Source organism: Heptranchias perlo, chromosome 34 (assembly GCF_035084215.1).
Source record: "Heptranchias perlo isolate sHepPer1 chromosome 34, sHepPer1.hap1, whole genome shotgun sequence".
NCBI classification, from domain to species: Eukaryota; Metazoa; Chordata; class Chondrichthyes; order Hexanchiformes; family Hexanchidae; genus Heptranchias; species Heptranchias perlo.
The window spans coordinates 13,142,802-13,162,585 of NC_090358.1; positions in this window are offsets into that span (position 1 = coordinate 13,142,802).

Genomic DNA, 19,784 nt, shown 5'->3' on the forward strand with positions numbered 1-19,784 from the left:
GTCTCCTTCTTTGGCTCTATGCCAATTGTCTGATTACGCTCCTGTGAAGCACTTTGGGGTGTTTTACTAAGTTAAAAGGCGCTATATAAATGCGAGTTGTTGTTGATGATGATTTACTGAATGAAAAGTGAAATAAAGGAACCATAAAACAACTTCAGATAGCCTAGCTCCAATCACTCACTCAGAGTTTAGAAGTGCTATTTAAAAAGGAAGCATGGCAACTTAACCATATATTACAGTCCGACACCCATCATTGTGGCTTCAGTGTTGAATTTTCAGAGCAGTTTGTACCCTGCCTATTCAAGAATTGAATCAACTTAAAAAGGTGATCCTGTTCCTTTAAATGTAAGGGCTCTGAAATTCTGGCGGTCAGAGACGGCGATTTTGCAGCACTATATCCACGGGAAGGGGAGGTGTGGATTTGGGGCGGTACACAGATCAGGCAGGGTGCTATCCCTTTTCAGCCCCGTTGAAAATCCCGGCCTTTTTGGGGCAGGCCTATAATACACCTGTCCAAAAATAGGCGGGAGTATTATATTCTAGTGTAAATAGAAATATATCATATGAAATATAGCCCTCATTTACTCCCTTAGCAACACTGGATGCCAGGGACGCCTTTGAGTCTCTGACATCAGGCATTGCTAGGGCCATGGGTTTGGGAGGTGTTTCTACAATCAAAGGCCGGTTTTGGGAATGCAACACAATTCCCCCTCACGGACATGGGCATGCCTAGGATTTGGGCTGGCACATGCCCATATTTTGCTAGGATCAGAAAAGCAGACCCTTTTGTGCTCGGTGATAATCGATTTCACTTTAGCAGCATTAGCACTAGATATAAGGTACATAATCCTGGAAATATCCATCAGTTTTCATCCCAACACCTGTGGTATTTGACCATCACTGGATAGTAATTTTGTGATGTTGATCAGCCCTCGCTTGATCACATGTTTCCTGAACAATGAAGAATTGCTGTGGGGTGAAGGTTGGATCTTAGCTCTATCGTATTGAAGTTGTGTGTTCGTCGTTAATCTCATTGTCAACATAATAACTGAAGATCACAGTGCACCATATTTCAATGCGAAGCCAAAGTCCCATGCTCTTCTCCTACATTTTCATACTCCATGCTTTATATACCTTTCAATACCATCTTATGCTGGGCTCCTGCTCTTTTGTAAATAATGACAAACAAATACACAGCAAAATGTTCAAATCAAGTGCTGCTCATTTATTTCAACCATTGTATGGGTTATGTGACACCTAATCGACAACTGATTCCCTTTTGCAAGGACTAAGTATGCTGGTAGCCGTAAGGTTTCACAAACAGTTTGCTGGGATTCTGATGGCCGCTAAATCCCATTGGCTGTACATTGAGAGGGCTCTGTCCAAGACTGACTGATGCTACTTGCTTCCTGCTGCCACCTCCCATGCCTGCTGTACCTGAAGCTTATAACGGGGTGGCCATCACTCCCATAAAGTGTGCCTATCCTCCCCTGATTCCTTGCAATGAGGTTTCCAGTGCCTAGACTGTAAAAAATGCCATTGCTCACTCTGTAACATCCCATTCTTAAGCAATTTTGCTCAGATATCTTGGACGCTCATGGTGCTTCTCCAGCTTTAAATGCCTCCAAATTTTAGCTTGAAGCTGATTATAAGACTTGAAGCTTTTTATTTTCATTGGTTGACCTGCTGTTCAGGAATTAAAGTTAACATTCAGCCCAAGTAGTAAAAACTTTTGCGTTAAGCAGCTTTCTTTGTAACTCTCAAAACCAAAAATAACCCTCAGTTAACTCCGCAATGAAACACTCCGACCTGATGCAAACATCCCAACACAAGTGGCTTCCCCATAGCATTGGTCGCTGTTGTGTGTCTGTGCTGGTTGCTAGAAGTTTTTAAACCTCGATTCATCGTGGCAAATCTCTAAGCTCATCATTAAATTGCTAGCACCATAAAAAAATACTGCACCAACAGCAATCCAGCAATCCATGCACCCAGTTGTAATGCATCCCCAGCTGTAAGGAACAGTTTGAAATATCCTGATTTAAATGCATCATAATTCTATAGTAATAACGCTTGAACATATTATTCAAATAAAATGCTGTATGTCAGCAGGGTCATTGGGTAATTGGGAAATTTACACTGCTCGCAATGCCTCGATTTTAAAATTCTCATCCTTGTTTTCAAAGACCTCCATGGCCTCGTCCCTCCCTATCTCTGTAACCTCCTCAAGCCCTACAACTCTCCGAGGACTCTGCGCTCCTCCAATTCTTACCTCTTGCGCATCCCCGATTTTCTTCGCTGTACCATTGACGGCCATGCCTTCAGCTGCCTAGGCCCTCAGCTTTGGAGTTCCCTCCCTAAACCTCTCCTCCTCCTTTAAGACATTCCTTAAAACCTACCTCCTTGACCAAGCTTTAGGTCACCTGTCCTAATATTTCCTTATGTGGCTCATGTCAACTTTTGTTTGATAATCACTCCTATGAACCACCTTGGGATGTTTTACTATGTTAAAGGTGGTATATAAATGCAAGTTGTTGTTGATCCTTCATGGAGAGCTGTATTGCCTGCATGTCTGCTCTTCCTCCTGCACTGATTGCACTTCCATGATATGGAAACAAACCAATCCTGTTGAACACAGATAACTTAGCATATGTTCCAGAATCACATTAGTAACTGGTTCTGCTAGTGATAGAGCGTCAGACCACCATCATAATTCCCTTCCTCTGGTGCTTTGGCAGAATTCACTTTGTTGAAAGGCAATGTGCTGTTGAACCCCTATAAAACGCACCTTTAGCACTGGGGAATAGGTGCTCATTATTGATGGGGTTCACTGTCAAGTGAAAACTGAAGGACGGTTTTCCTTCAGTGAACAATTGCACTGCTTCCTTGCTCGATACACCACACAATGTGGTATCGGAGTAGCAGGAAAAGCTGGCAGCACCTTCCTTTCCACAGATGTACACCTTTTACCAGTGATGCAGAGAACACAACAGTTCAGACAGCTTCACCTTGTGAAATGTGGTGACAGGATGCAGCAGTCGGGATGGAGACAAGTCTAGATTTTTCTTTGAAACACAAAGTGAATGTGCAGCTTTTGTTTTATTTTTCTTTTAAATAAGCCATAAATGAAATAGAGCAAAAATTACTTTTTTAAAATACTAAACTTTGATTTATAAGCCAAGAACTACTAACTGTTACATCTGGGCAGCTGCTGTGGCCATGAAATCAAAGCAATATTTTAACTGGGGAAGTAAAAGCAGGACCACCTGCATTTTGAAGACAAGACTGAATAAGACTAAAAATAACAACGTTTGTTGGTGAACAACATTTGAGTCATTATTATGGCTCGCTCTGTATTAAGCAAAGATTGTAGGTGCAACTTTCATCCATCACAGGATAAAGGCACTATATAAATGCAAATTGTTGTTGTTGATCCTTCATGGAGAGTTCCTCCACCAGCTGTATTGTCTGCATGTCTGCTTGGTACTCAACTTAAGCCCAATAATAGCTATTCTATTAATCACAGGGTGGACCCAGGATAGCAGTGCATTGAAGCAGCATGTAAATCAGGAACAACAGTGGCTTATGTTATATTCAGTGCCATTGGCTTTACCTCCCAACCAGATGAATATAGGTTTGGCTGCAATTACCACTCAACTCAAAATGTTGGATCAGATTTTGTTATTTGGGCCCTTTGATGAAGTAGCTCATGGAGGTTCAGTGTTATAACTCATGGAGGGAAGGAAATGAAATAGTTTATTAATTATGCATTGTCATCAACAAATAAGATGACCTTTCAGAATATAAAATAAACTACACAAACTTAGAAAGCATTTACCTGGGACCACAGCTTTTCCAGTCATCAGCAATTCATTCTCCTTCACTGAACCAACTGATGCTGCTACTCCTGGATGGACATAAATTCATCTAATAACGAAGTTGGCCAATCCCTACACTAGACTACACACAGGCAAGGATGGAATACAAAGGTTGCCGCACCTGCCCAATGTCATCCCTCACAAAATACCACCCTTAGTCCAGTCACATTCCCAAATCTGGGCCACCCCATGGCAGCCATGAGGGAGAGCTTCAAGTCATAGCACAATAGGGGCATAAGTAGATGACCACTATAGAGACAATAGCTTCAATAGACCTCTTGAGGCCCTCAGAGCCAAGTATCAACTTAATGAGAGCAACCTTTTCTGGTACCTGCACATCAGAACATTTCCTGTCAAATCACACCAACTTGGATAGAGAAGCTATTCACAACCATGGAGAGCTTTCTATTCTAGCCACAAGAACATGACAAACTTAATTTCATGGAAATAAGTACCCTTCAGCAAAAATGAGCCTGAGGAAGAGATTTCCAAAGAATGCTAATTGATGGCAAGTAGGAATCCATCTGTGAGCACGGTCTCAACCACATCAAGAGAATGGTAAATTAAAATAAACCCTTACTAATGCCACATCTCTTCCTGCTTGTACATGTGAGACCCTAAAGTGCAGGGAGAATGCCTCAGGGGCTGTGATGAGGAGGGTACAATCTGGAGGATCCCAAAACCCCAATCCTACTGGCCCAGTGGGCACAGGAAATTTAATAATGACTCAGCCCCACATTGAGCTGGTCCCAGAGTTCTCCATTATTATCTCCATATACCCCAACAGAGGCAAATGTCTGGGCCTGTTCCTAACTGGAAGCCAACAATCAATGCCACTGAATTGATGGTTTCTTCCCGTGCCACATACCATTCCCAGCCAGGCAGGTGACCTGCCTCCAAGCCTGCACCAATGACATTCTTGAGCTGCATGTTAGGAGGTCTGTGAGAGCAGACTGGAGTGATTCACTGTACAGTTTTTACTCCATTTTTATGGGGAAACATCCTCTCAAAATGGCTCAGTCAAGGTCAGGTCTTCATCATATAGGGAATTGGTGGGTAGCGTGTAAACCTGCATCCCGTAATTTTGGGACATCTTGATACGCTCCTTATCCACTCCTCCCCACTTTATATTTGCTCCCCTCTTCTCCTTTCCTGAAGGCATTGACTCCTACAGGGCTATTTCACTCAAGTGGTCGTATTTATGTGGCCGTTTATTATATTGAACTGTGGGGGCATCACAACCAAACCCATTATGTCCTCAGCCAATGTCTACACATGGACACTTCCAGCAGGGCTCAATGGATAGCAATCTGGAGTGGGCAACATGGCTGCCCCCCTCCCCCTCATCGTATCTGCTAATCAGGGATATTGAGGTCAATTGTGATGCCCCCAATGCCACCTCAGCTGAAATCAGCCAACAGCACAGCCTGGTGCCAGCATTTATTTGTATGATTGAATCAGTGCACAGAAGAAATATTTTTCAATCTGAGCGCAGTGCTCCTTGGATTTTAGAACAGTCATGTCGTAGTGTGTGTGTGTGTGTGTGCATGTGTGTAAAGTGCAGTTTCACAGTGTAAAAATAAAGTCCAATATATCAATCTTCATACATGAGCTCGCAAATCACTTTGAATCTATAATTACCAACTTGTGGTTGACTAGAGGTTTTGTTAAAAAAATCAATATACATTAACTTTTATGATCGTTCCAATGTCATACAGGGTGCATTTACACACCAACTTTAGAGTCACTTCCTTTGACAAGGACTGATTTGCGATCTCAGAGCGATCGCACAGTATCTGCTAAAGTGAAGCCCCCAGTAGCTGAGAGGTTTCATAACCGAACTACAGATCCCAGACTGTAATATAAATGTGGCCTTCTGCGGTTCGGGTTCAACAGAGCAGAGCGAGGGTTTGCCTGGAGCTTTCACAGCAGCTAAATTGTTTTCATGTTTTTTATTCATGAAATTTCCAATTGAATATCCCTCCTAGGGATAATGTATGAAAGGCTTTTCACTGTTGGTAAACGTTACAAACTGTACAGGTGCTCATGCACTCATGGCGTCATCGCCCGTATATCATGCTGTAATGACATCAATAAACTTCAGCCCACTTTTGAAACTGGGGAAGTAAGTTTGGGTTTGGAAGAGCTAGTGTAAGTCAGCTCTCCAGACCTGCAGTGAACTCGAGAGCAATTCTCTTTCACTTTTCTTGGTGAAGTATAAATGTACCCTAAATTGTGTCAAAAAGTTCATCTAAAAGTTTTTGGCTTCAAAAAAACAAGCTTATCTTATGCTAATGAAAAGCACTTTCTCCACTGTTCATATCCAGGCAAGCACTAAGCTAATATATACCTTCATATAAAGATTAGGTAATAAGGGTGAAAATTAAATTTAATGCTTGGTTTCATATGTCAGATCAAAGTAACCATAATTTACCTCACAGGGCCATAAGAAGCTTGAATAGTTCAGACTTGTCTTCGTTCCTGGATTTACCTTCAGTGGCTCATTTTCAACATTTCTAACAAAAGAATGTTTCCTTTTTTAAAAAAGAGTAAATGGAGGATTTTTTTTTCTCATCAACTTTCTCCCCCTCCCCTCTCTTCCGCTCCAAAGGCACTGATGTCCGACTATATTATGGCTCCATGGACATCAGTCACGTCTGCTAATTCACCCAAGTGCCTATAATTCATGTGTAAACTTTACAGTGAGAGCAGACACACTATGAAAGCCTGGAGGCATCACAGCCAATCCTATCCTCGCCTACAGTCCACACTCATTTGCTTCCTGCAGGGACTACTGGATAATAATTAGGACTGGGGAATAAGGTTGCCAACTCTGGTTGGATGATTCCTGGAGGTTTGATCACATGACCTCCTATGTCCCACTGCTCCGCCTTCACCATTGGTCCACCAACATGTCCATCCTCGCGGCGCACTGCCTTCCTGCGGCCAATTGAGAAGCAAACAGACTCTTCGTTACCCGATTAGATGATCCTCAACTTGAGTCAAATAGCTCTTTTTCCCATCTCCAATGTTTTTTTATAACTAATAAGTGAAAGTGTTCAAAAAAAAATCAGCTTGGGTTATACCAGGACCACTTGGCTCCAGGCCTCATTACAGCCTTGGTCCAAACATGGACAAAAGAGCTGAATTCCAGAGGTGAGGTGAGAGTGACTGTCCTTGACATCAAGGCAGCATTTGACTGAATGTGGCACCAAGGAGCCCTAGTAAAATTGAAGTCAATGGGAATCAGGGGGAAAACTCTCCAGTGGCTGGAGACATACCTAGCACAAAGGAAGATGGTAGTGGTTGTTGGAGGTCAATCTTCTCAGCCCCAGGACATTGCTGCAGGAGTTCCTCAGGGCAGTGTCCTAGGCCCAACCCATCTTCAGCTTCTTCATCAATGACCTTCCCTCCATCAGAAGGTCAGAAATGGGGATGTTCGCTGATGATTGCACAGTGTTCAGTTCCATTCGCAACCCCTCAGATAATGAAGCAGTTCGAGCCCGCATGCAGCAAGACCTGGACATCATCCAGGCTTGGGCTGATAAGTGGCAAGTAACATCCGCACCAGACAAGTGCCAGGCAATGACCATCTTCAACAAGAGAGAGTCTAACCACCTCTCCTTGACATTCAACAGCATTACCATCGCCAAATCCCCGATCATCAACATCCTAGGGGTCACCATTGACCAGAAACTTAACTGGAGCAGCCACATAAATACTGTGGCTACAAGAGCAGGTCAGAGGCTGGGTATTCTGCGGCGAGTGACTCACCTCCTGACTCCCCAAAGCCTTTCCACCATCTAAAAGGCACAAGTCAGGAGTGTGATGGAATGCTCTCCACTTGCCTGGATGAGTGCAGCTCCAACAACACTCAAGAAGCTCGACACCATCCAGGACAAAGCAGCCCGCTTGATTGGCACTCCATGCACCACCCTAAACATTCACTCCCTTCACCACCGGCGCACTGTGGCTGCAGTGTGTACCATCCACAGGATGCACTGCAGCAACTCGCCAAGGCTTCTTCGACAGCATCTCCCAAACCTGCGACCTCTACCACCTAGAAGGACAAGAGCAGCAGGCACATGGGAACAACACCACCTGCATGTTCCCCTCCAAGTCACACACCATCCCGACTTGGAAATACATCGCCGTTCCTTCATCATCGCTGGGTCAAAATCCTGGAACTCCCTTCCTAACAGCACTGTGGGAGAACCTTCACCGCACGAACTGCAGCGGTTCAAGAAGGCGGCTCACCACCACCTTCTGAAGGGCAATTAGGGATGGGCAATAAATGCTGGCCTTGCCAGCGATGCCTACATCCCATGAATGAATAAAAAAAATAACAATTTTTTCTAATGTCCCAATGATTTTTCTCCAGGATTGCTGGCACCTGGAGATAAATCTTCAATTCCTGGAAACTCCAGGACAATCCTGGAGGGTTGCCAAGCCTAACTGGGAACTTTGGCTTATTAAACCTGGCACTTTCCCTGTCTGTATGGTTTAGTTATTCACTAGATAAACGTGCGGGCGTACTCGCTATTCAAAGCTATTTGCGGGCCCCACAGTGAAATATTCAAATAGAAATCAATCCAAGAGATGTGGTCCACTAGTGATGGAACATTGGAAAATCTGTATGTGGTGTAACCCCCTCCCCCAATGAACTGGCAAGGTGTTGCTCCAAAATCACACTGAGTCCACAGGGCAGGCACCCCTGCAGCACTCATAATATATATTTAAATGACCCCGCCCCTGTGATTTGGGACAGGGCCATGCCGAGGTCAGACGGGTGGACAGAAATCCATCCCAGCCGCACCTTTGGCAGCACAATGGTGCTGCCAGAATTTCTAAACCCAGATCATTTATGATGTGACCCACAAGTTATCATTTTACTTGTATCGTACGTTTTAACCAGTTAAATATCTATAATGTCCCAAAACTCTTATAATATCTTAAGAACTTTTCACCCTTCAGAGATCTGTTGGCTGTGTCACATGTCCTCTTGTGCACTAGTTTCACTCCCAAACTGATCTTTCATCATGTTGAACTGTGATAGAAGGTGCACAGGTCCATTTAATGGGCAGATATAGTTACTGCTGGGCAGAGGGCAGATTTTTTAAAAAATCATTCTTGAATTCAGGCACAGAACATATTTTCAATGGAAAGCACAGGTAGGTCCCCCTGATATGCACTCATCTTCCCCACCACTTCATATCTTTTTTACCGTACTAAAGATTTTCTGAACTTAATCTGCATTTGGGGTTGGCAGTGCTGTGGGGGGTGGGGTTTGCTAGGAGAGAGAATTAATTTCATTGCTCTAACACCAATAGTCAAAGGTACTGAATGTAACAATCAATATTTTTAGTTCCCTTTGCTTCCAAAGGGAGAATGTATCCCTTTTCCCCCAATTCTGGCTCTATTGCTGCCAATGTTTGCTTCTATGACCTCTCTGGAGACTGGTGAACTAAAAGAAGACAGTTATTTATTTTATGGTGCACAAGAAAGATTTAATTTGAGAACCAAACCCAACAGCCAAAATGTACAGGTATTGGAGATTAGTCCTCCTGCTTCTTCCCATGGCTGTGAATCAGTGCAGATGGAACATTGTGTAAATACTTTGGTTATACTGTGTGTGCTGACGTAGCACTTACATTCTGAATAGAGAGATTAAGATGTCTGTTAGAAAGCACTGAATGTGAATGTGAAGGTTACCCACAGACACTTTTAATTGGAACATGTACCTAGCTTAATCTGTCTCCCTCTCGTCTGAAAGCGTAACACCCACTGTGGCAGACATATCATAGCGCTGACATCAGCATCTGTAAAAGTTGGATTTCATATGTACCCCTGTTTCCCTGCAATCATTTCTTCCTGGGTCCTGAAGCAAATTCCACCCAGTACAGAAGAACATAAGAAATTTTCAGAATTAGGAAAAGACCATTAGTTTTTTTGTGATTTTTTTTTTAATTCCATGGGGACGATGCGTATAAGTGATTTCAAACACTAATTTATAGCAACTATGGCTGAATGAGACGTCTGCTGTCCCAAGCCATCAGACAAAGAAACACTCCTCCCCACCCCACTCCCTCTTATCCGGCCACATCTTCAAAACCAACTGTCTCCCCCAATACATTAAAAAAAACCTAACCCCCAACACCCCAAGAAAAAGAAACCTACATTATGGGCCAAAATAAAATTGGGAAATAAAATATTTAACTTCCTCAAGCATGTTCAACAGATGAAATGAACTCTAGGATAGAGTAGTGGATTTGAGAACCAATTGGATGCTGCAATGGGGTGGGGGGTTTCGAGTCATTTTGGATGGATGAATTAAGATGGGCCGAATTACCTTCCTCATTCGTAATTAACTTGTGGTTTGTGACCTGGCAAAAAAAGAAAAAGTGAGTCTGAAACCTGAAATCACACTCAGGTCTCAACACATTAGTAGCAACTCACTGATTCTTTATTCTCTGCTCAGCTTCTTGTGGCTTGTGGGCTTAAGCATTAAGCAGTACTGAATCAGCACACATTCAGATTGTTTTTAACAATAATGTGGAGCAGCATATTTCAGAGATAAAGCATTTTCTCTGATACTCTGGATTATGGGAATACACCACTACCATTGTGACATGACTGCCTTGCCACTATCTGAGCCCGCCCACTGCATTGTTTCCTTCTTGTAAATCCACCCTTGATAGCAGCTCTCATTTGAACTGGAAGAGGGTTTCCTCTTTCCATTTCAACTTGCTATCGGTTTTTCATGTGTATAGCAGCAGTTAGAAGCAATGTCATAGTGTGTGAAGGAATTCCAAAGAGATAGACTCACAGGGTACATACCTAATAGGCATACATAGGACGTCGTAACTCTATGCATAACTCAGAGATTTACATACTGGTGTACATTGATGTACTTTAGAAGAGGCCTTTACAGTCCTCTGATACCTTCTGAATCAGCTATCTGAATTTGTTCCAAGACCAGCTTGTCCTGTTTCCCTGTCTCTCAGAGATCTGAGGTATGCTTCTCTGTGGGTAATTTGCCTAGAGAATTTGAATGTAATTTATATGCCTTATCCTGGATATTGTACCAATTTTAACCCACTTCATGACAGCAGATGAGACACAGCCTTTACAATTGCAATAAATGATCTCCTTTGGCCCAACTACACAGAATAGGTAGACCCAATGGTCAACCAGATCCAAAAAATCCAGAAAATTCAGTCACTAACTTCTGGGGAGTTCCTAGAGGGGAATCTAGATGGGAATTCATGGGAATCTTTGACATTTAATTGGTGCCAAGGTCAGTAATCAGGCAGGTATTAGTGGTATGAAGCATCGGCCCATTCAAGTTAAAATGCAGTGGAGGTGGGTATGATATCATCGGAGCGCAACTTTGACTTTTTAATTAGGACCCCCGCTTGCCTGGGGCAGGCACCTGATAAGTAGCCACAAACAGGTCAATTAAAATGGTCAGGGGCGTGAACGGTGCAGAAAGGGTGTGGGGACAAGTCCCTCGCCCTCACCATTCCCACCAGGCGATGGGGAGGGGGGTTGAAATTGGCCCCAATCAATCTGTTGTGTTGACTAAGCCAGACAAAAACCTCATTAAATGTGTAGTCATAGGCTTAAATCCCCTATCATCATTGACTATAAAATTTAACAAGCTTTATATATGCTTAAAGAAAATTCTTAGAGACATTAGTAAGTCATTGGTATTCAATGAATAACTTTTGGGATTTGCACATTATGATGTGGAAAAGGAGCTAAATGGGCAATTCAGTAATAGTAATGTCACTAGATGTGGAGATGCTTAAAACAGTAAACCCTTTCATATAAGTTTACTAAAATTAGATGTGGTGCAACCTTTTGAACCTGGAATACATATGAAATGACAGTTGGGGAGGAGTGTGTTACAAGGTTGTAACATGATCAAGAGGGAGGGATAACCTCTTAAACCAGGACAGTAAGACAAACTATATATATGTAAGTCACAGGGAAATGTGAAAGTTTTTTGCAGCCTACAACAGTTATTTTATTATATACAATATATGTAAGACAGATGATAGAATTTTTCATCAGCTCCTGTGGGTAGGTGGTTAAGGCTGATTTATTAGCCTCCAGATGCTCGCGCTCTCACGACTCCTGTTGAGTCTGGAGCCTTGGGACATATGCATTAAAGTGTAGAATAGTTTCTAATCAGAGAGTCTTGTGATACATTCACAAGGGAAGTGGTGCGTCTGACAGAAACTCAATGCCACATCACTAATCCATTGTTTTCTGCAGTATTGTAAATAACCAGTTTGGGGCTGATTTCCTCCCCTCCCTCACTCCCAGTGTAAGTCAGGTAGCATGCCTTGGAAAGCCACCCGACTGGTGTGCAGCTAAACCTAAATGAATTTCTAGCTGCAGCTTGTTTGCACGGATTGAATACGGCCTGTGAAAGAGCGGACACCCCAGACCAGCGAGGGAAATTGTGTGCTGCTCCTCCTGGCTTCTGGGCATTCTGGCTGCAATCAGAAACAGCAACCAGATTTACCTTTCTAGAGGTCTGAAGACGTTGCTGGCAGCTCCTTTTTCAGACGCTTCAATCTGAAGGGGCTGGGGGCAACGCCTAATGCTCGGTTACTCCAGGCATTCCTCTTCGGGGTTGCCCAACCAATGCAATTCCCAGAAAATTATGCCTGTGTTGTGAAATCACTCCCACATTAATAATATTACATTAAAGAAGGTGGAGACCCATGCAAAGAGGGCAGAGTCCCACAGAAAGGGCATGGAGATCCACAGAAAGCGGTTGGAGACCCATGGAAAGGGGGTGGAGACCCATGGAAAGGGGGTGGAGACTCACCCCTTGGTCCTCATCAAAATACTCCAGCAATGGGGAGGATAAAAAGATTACATGGAATGTTCAAAATTATGAGGGGTTTTAATAGAGTAAATATGAAGAAACATTTTTCACTGGCCGGTAACCATAGGATACAGATTTAAGGTAATTGGCAAAAGATCCAGAGGCGACATATGGAGAATTTTTTTTACACACTGAGTTGTAATGATCTGGAATGCACTGCCTGAAAGGGTGGTGAAAAGAGATTCAATAGTAACTTTCAAAAGGGAATTGGATAAATACTTGAAGGGAAAGAATTTGCAGGACTGTGGAGAAAGAGCAGGGGAGTGGGACTAATTGGATAGCTCTTTCAAAGAGCTGGCACAGGCACGATAGGCCGAATGGCCTCCTATGGTGTATGATTGAATGATTAAGTAAAATCAGCTTTTATGTTTCCAAATGATGAATTACTCATGGTTTGAGACTTCTAAGCATCTCAAACTCCAAAAACCACCATCTTTGACCCCCTTTCTCTTCCCTGCCCCAGCCATACTGAGCCACATTGCTAGTTCTGTTCATGTCCTGTTGCTGTGCAGGGTAGTAGATGGCACATTATGCAGCACAACAGTTACTGCTTTACATTTGCTGAAGCACATTTACACAGAAAAAATATTTGATTATGTTTATACAAACCTGGAGCCTGTTCCTATTATCCTGCTTCTGCATCATCCACACACTGTGTACAACTTCCCAGCCAATGACATCAAAGGGATTTGGTCAACTCAGTGTTGGTGCCCTGTGCATTCCTTTGAAAGTAGCCTTTATTTGTAGGAAGAAAATTATGCATTGAAAAATATTCTATGCTGTGTATTTTAACCAGCTGCACCATTTTATGGTGTTACACATCGTTTACACACCATGTAAAGTACCTAGCATACAAAAATCACAAATATAGATGAGAGAGGACATACAATCCATCTCTGCTCAACCACCCAGAATAAGGAAAAACTTTCTATCATGTCATCTAATCTGATTAACCTTTTCTATACTGTTTAATATCTTCAGAAACTTTTATTAGATCTCCTGACAGCCACCTTTCAAGGGTTAAGATCCCTAGTTTCTCCAGCCTTTCCTTATAACTCAGTCCTGCTAGGGATCAGCCTTGTGCCTCGTCTCTAGAAAATTTGTGAGAATGATTAAGAGTTGACTAAGTGCATTGTAATTGTCAGCTGTATGCATGAAACTTATAAACAATCTTCAATCTCTCTCAGCTGATTTAATTCTAGGTTGAACTTTTTTAATTCTGCTGCACCAGTTCCCAACTATAATTACTATTTCCCTTTGTGTTGCATTTACGAGATCAACCTGGAGTAAGTATACTAAGGTAGTCAAGCAAAGTTATCTGATACCTGTAACTTGCTTTGATTGTTATCAGTTCCTGCCTACATGATAATGTTTCTTCAAGCTCATTCTCATTTCTCACCTTGGTACTTGTCTCCAAGACTGGCATCTTGTTGTAGATGGCCTTCTGGACTCTCTTGTAAGTGACCCCCCAGTGACTTCCTGTGAGTTGGCCTTCCATGACTGTGTCACACTCTGGGCATTGGTGCTTTGCTCCTCCACTTCAAAGAGAGCACTTAACCATATGATCTTCAGATCTTGATCCATAAATCTTCCTTTATGTCTTCTGAGCTCTTTGCCCATTTATCACAGAAATTATGCACTCTGCAGCTTTACTGGCCCATTGTGTGTTATTAATATCAGTTAAGTCGCTGTTTAGAGAGCTCAGCATCAAGTCCTTTCTGATTGGCTACTCAGCTTTGTGGCTTTTTAATACACTCAAGCTTCCAGAAGTGCACCAAGGTTCAGTAAATTTAATTCCCACTTCAATGGCACCCTCCCACAATGCAGCTTTGAAGCTCCTGCTGCAAGAGGTGCTGGAGAGAAGGATGGCCCTTTTTGGAGCAGAAGGCCTTTTGATAGCAGGCCAGCTGGAAGTAGCAGAAAAAGGGAATACTGTCTGGCCTATGACCAAATCCTGAGATCAGGTGAGGAAGAAATTTGCTGGTCTCCAAAAGATTGCCAAGGTCAGTGTGCTCATATTTTGCTTCATTTTACAATGTTGCCTTATAAATCATCTTTGCTTCTTTTTACAACGTTGTCTTTTTGAATACCCACATAATCATCTGATAACATGGTCTTCTAAATTCTTCCAGACAAAACTGTAAACAAGGTTTTGCATACAACAAGGCGTATTTAGTAACGAGTAATAAAGATACAAGTCAGCAACTGCAACAGTATTTTATTTTCTTTATCTCTCTTCCTCCATTGGAACCTTTTGGGTTTTGCCTTATGTGCCCAACTACCACCTCCCCTTCCCCATGGGTGAAAGGAGTCACAGCTGCAACTTCTTACAGCTCAGTCCCTTGGAATCATTACACTTTACAATGGATCGCAACAGCACTTCACTGCAAGCTTAGTAGAACATCACCAAGGAAGAATGCACAGCACTCTGTCAACTGTTCACATACTTTCCAAACGCATGGGCATGTGTATGTTTCATCAATGCACTCTGTGTTAAGGCCATGTTAGTGTGCTTGCTCCATGGCCAAGGAACAAACACCAAGCAGACAGCCAACACAAGGTATTTGCTTGCTGCATGTCCACAGCCTCACATTAAGTGACTGATGGGCAAGGCCCTTTTCTGTCATAGTAAGTAGTGCTAGATGGGAGCATAAAATTACAAAGAGATATTGTTAGATTAAGTGAGTGGGCAAAACTGTGGCAGATGGATTTCAAAGCAGGTAGGTGTGAGGTCATCCATTTTGAACCAAAACAGGATAGATCGGTGTGTTGTTTAAATGGTGAAAAGCTAGGATCAGTGTAGGTCCAGAGAGATTTAGGTGTCCATTTTTAGTGGTCAGGTACAAAAGATAATCAAAAAGGCAAATGGGATGTTAGCCTTTATATCTAGAGAGCTGGAATATAAAGGGTAGGAAGTTTTGCTACAGCTATACAAAGCCCTGGTTTGACCACATCTGGAGTACTGAGTACAGTTCTGGGCAGCGCACCTTAGAAAGGATATATTGGCCTTGGAAAGAATGCAGCACAGATTCACCAAAAGGTTACCAGGTCTCCAAGGGTTAAATTATGAGGAGAGATTACATAAACTAGGCTTGTATTCCCTGGAATTTAGAAGGTTAAAGTGTGATTTGATTGAGGTTTTTAGGATTTTGAAAGGAATTGATAGAGAAACTTTTTCTGCTGGTGGGAGAGTCTAGGACAAGGGCACATAACCTTAAAATCAGAACTAGGCCATTCAGGAGAGAAATTAGGAAACACCTCTTCACACAAAGGGTGGTAGAAGTGTGGAACTCACTCCCACAAAAAGCCGTAGATGCTAGCTCAATTAATAATTTTAAATCTGAGGATCGATAGATTTTTGCTAGCCAATGGTATTAAGGGATATGGAGCCAAGATGGGTAAATGGATATAGGATACAGATTCAGCCATGATCTCATTGAATGGCGGAACAGGCTTGAGGGGCTGAATGGCCTACTCCTGTTCCTATGTTCACCACAACATTAGCTCTTTGCAGGACAAAGCTGTGTAAGGTGCATCAGGTTGAAATCATCTTGGATACCTAAGCAGTCCCGTACTGTGTGCCTCTTTGGATTCTGTTCTTCCTCCTCTGGAACCAGCAGATAGAGGAGGGGTGGCCATCAGGATACTCATAGGTTCTGCTTAAACAGAGCTCAGTTACGATTTCCTCAGCTAACAGCCACCGCCATGATTACTCACTGACTCCATTCCCCGTTCAATGTTCGCTCAGTTATGCTTGCATTGCTTCAGTTTCTCCAAGGCTGTATACCTTCTTCCACCAGTGGGCATAATGTACTGTTCTTTCATCTCTTAAACATGAGTTTGAGTCTAGCCCGGACTCTCAAAGTGAAAGTTTGATTTCTGTGCGAATTACAACAACTTGCATTTATATAGCGCCTTTAATGTAGTAAATGTCCCAAGGTCCTACATGAAATGAATTTGGAGAATCTCAAGCCTGTTCCTAATGGCCATGGATCCATAGCACAAAACTGTCCAGTTTAGTAGAAATTGGCACTCAAATTGGTAATTTCACTCAAAGGCCATACAAATGTATGGAAAGTAGATAAATTCACACTGGGGAAGTATGAAGTGCTTTACTGAGGCTGAACATAATGCACCCTCATGAAACAGAGTAAAGGGAGCTTTATGTTGCATCCGGCTATTCAATACCTGACCTAGTAGTGCTGGGGACCTGAAAATGTAGTGTTTTGTTCCCTAGTGCTGACATCCCAAAAACTGAGCACAAAAAATAAGCAAGAAGGTACATTTCGTTCTCTCACTGTTTAGGGAAGATGGATATAATCAAAAAGAACAAAATTCTTAACGTGAATTAACCTTTCAACATTATTCTCTGCTACATCAAAATGGCTTTCTACAATGAAGAGTTCTATCTGAAATGCTAACTGTGTTGTTCTCATTAATGTTGACCACCTTGCTGTTTATGTCCAAAATGTTCTGTTTTTATTCAAATAATTTAATCAATCAGTTTGGGATTAGTTGGAGCAAGAAAACCGCAAGACTTAATGTGGCTAAACTGTTCAGGCAATGAAATTCGACAGACTTTCCCCAGCCTGACCTACTTTTTCATTATCTGGCTTTTCAGTTTCATCAAATTTTTAACTGGATGGGCTTTAAAGATTATTCTCCTCAATCACTGATGTCAATAGAAAATTAAGAAAAAGGATAGGTGGCGATCCAGGGCCCTCAATCTGTCTAAAGTCCCTAATTTTCTCAATCAATATATATAGCTGTGTGCAATATTCAGATTTGGGTTCAGAGTTCTGGTTTGCTTAGGCTAAACTCACCCCAATAGAAGAGGTGAAAGAGCTGAATCATTCCAATCCATATCAGTCTACAAACATTGCAATAATTAAGAAACACTGCATTATTAAAGACTCATGGGTTGTACTACAACAGATGGTACATAATTCTGATGTTATGTAGGAAGTCGCCTGAAGACCCATATTAGGATAATAGCATGATATGGGGCAGAGAGTGCGTGACAGCAGTCAGGAATAAAGGGTGTGTAGTGAAAAGGCACAGGATACACTGCCGAATGGATCATTTTGATGGATATTTTACATTTTAAATATGGATTCTGGAAAATCAAACAATCAGCAAGGGACATATACTTGATTATCTTCATGGAACTTCCAACTACTTCTTCTCTGGAAAATATCAAAGATAATTCTGATCAGACTAGTATCTAGGATTTATGTTTAACTTAATAGTATAACCACTTTATAATATTCATGATAAATAGACTGAGGAATAAGGTACAAAGCTGATAAGGACACATGAAGGCTTTCATGAATGCTTAATGTTTAGAAAGCCAGGACTAATGTTTGGCTAAGATTATTCTAGTTGAAGGTGTTACAACCAACGTATTTGACCCCTTCTAAGGCAAAGTATTTGACTATCTAGCACTTATGGGCACTGTGCCCAGGATGATAGAAATCATACACATATGTTAAGGAGGTGCCCAGCCACAGCCAAGTTCTAGGAGGATGTCTTTGATATCCTGGAGAATATACTGAAGTGCACATAACCACAAATTGCTAGAGTAGCAATTACTGGAATAACGCCACTGCACAATAAGCCTATAAATCATAACAACTGCTTTAGCTAGGTTTAGTTCTAGTTTAAATATATATATTACTGCACTGGAAAGTTATGCAGTTGTCTGCCACATACAAAAGAATGGGCAAAAATACTGCTTGATACAATTTAGGCAGAACTGCTTTTGGATGGGTGTGAACAAGATCCCTTTAGAAATTTGTACTAAAGGCCTTATAGTCATGATTGGTTCCATGAAACAGTGACACTGAAGGAAAGGAACAGAGAGAACATTCCCCCCCGCCACCCCCGCTCCTTCCCATCAATTCTTAAAAGAAAATGTTACTCTTTCCAGTTAGTTGATTTTAATTGGCATCTTTATCCTATGAGAAATGGATATTTGAAGGACCTTTTTTATATTCATAATATCAAGATGACATCCATTTCAATGATGAGGAAGTGAAGTGACTGCAATCCAGTGGTGTAATTTGCGGGGTTTCCTGTGGAGCACATCCGCTGTCAAGCATTGATATGAATGTAACTGGTCTGTGTCCAGATCAATCAGGAGCTGTCTCTTTTCTTTTATTAACTTGGTTTCCCCCCCCTCCCAAGAGTGTCTGTTGTTTGTACAAAAATGGAGGAACCGAAGTAAACAAGAAAACTGAAAATGAGGATAATGTAAGCTTTGCAAACAGTTTTCTTTTTGCAGACTAACTGGTATCAGTTTCCATAGCTACATGAGGCTATGAAAACTTTCTTTTTACTAGTATAAGCACACATGTAGTGTTTAAGATAATATCATGTAATTTCATATGTATCCGGGAGGAGTCTAATAATGGGGGGTAATGCTGTAATTTATTTGGGAAGAACCTGGCTGTGAAGCAGGGGATCAGCTGGTTGGCTGCTGGAGCAGAGATCTGAATTGGAATAAAGACAGAGTCTGTGGTCTTGTAAAAGGAATGGTTTCTCTTGAATATTATTCAAATCCAGCTTTATATACACATTGGTTAAATTGTGTGCTCTGGAGGCATACTATCACAAACAGGGTATTTTTGCTAATATTGATTCAGAGCAGTATCCTTTTCATTGGCAAGTTCACATCTGAGTGATTCAATGTTGTTTACTCCGCCGAGTTCTTGCAATCAGTATGGGATCCACTTGAAAGCCCTTTAATACTTTCAATATGACAGAGTTCAAATTCAGATTGCATTGAGAACTATATGTGCCCTTCTTATGCTTCCTCGCCTAGTAAGAAGCAAACATAGAAGAAAGTTAATTCAACAGATAAAAATACCAATACTGTACTTTGCTTTCCCTGGTTCAGTCAAGTGTTATCTGAATCCAACATAATAAATGATTGGAATACTTAGACTCCTTTTCTCCAGAATTTCAGATGAAGGTCGGTGGAAGCAAATTCAATAATAACTTTCAAA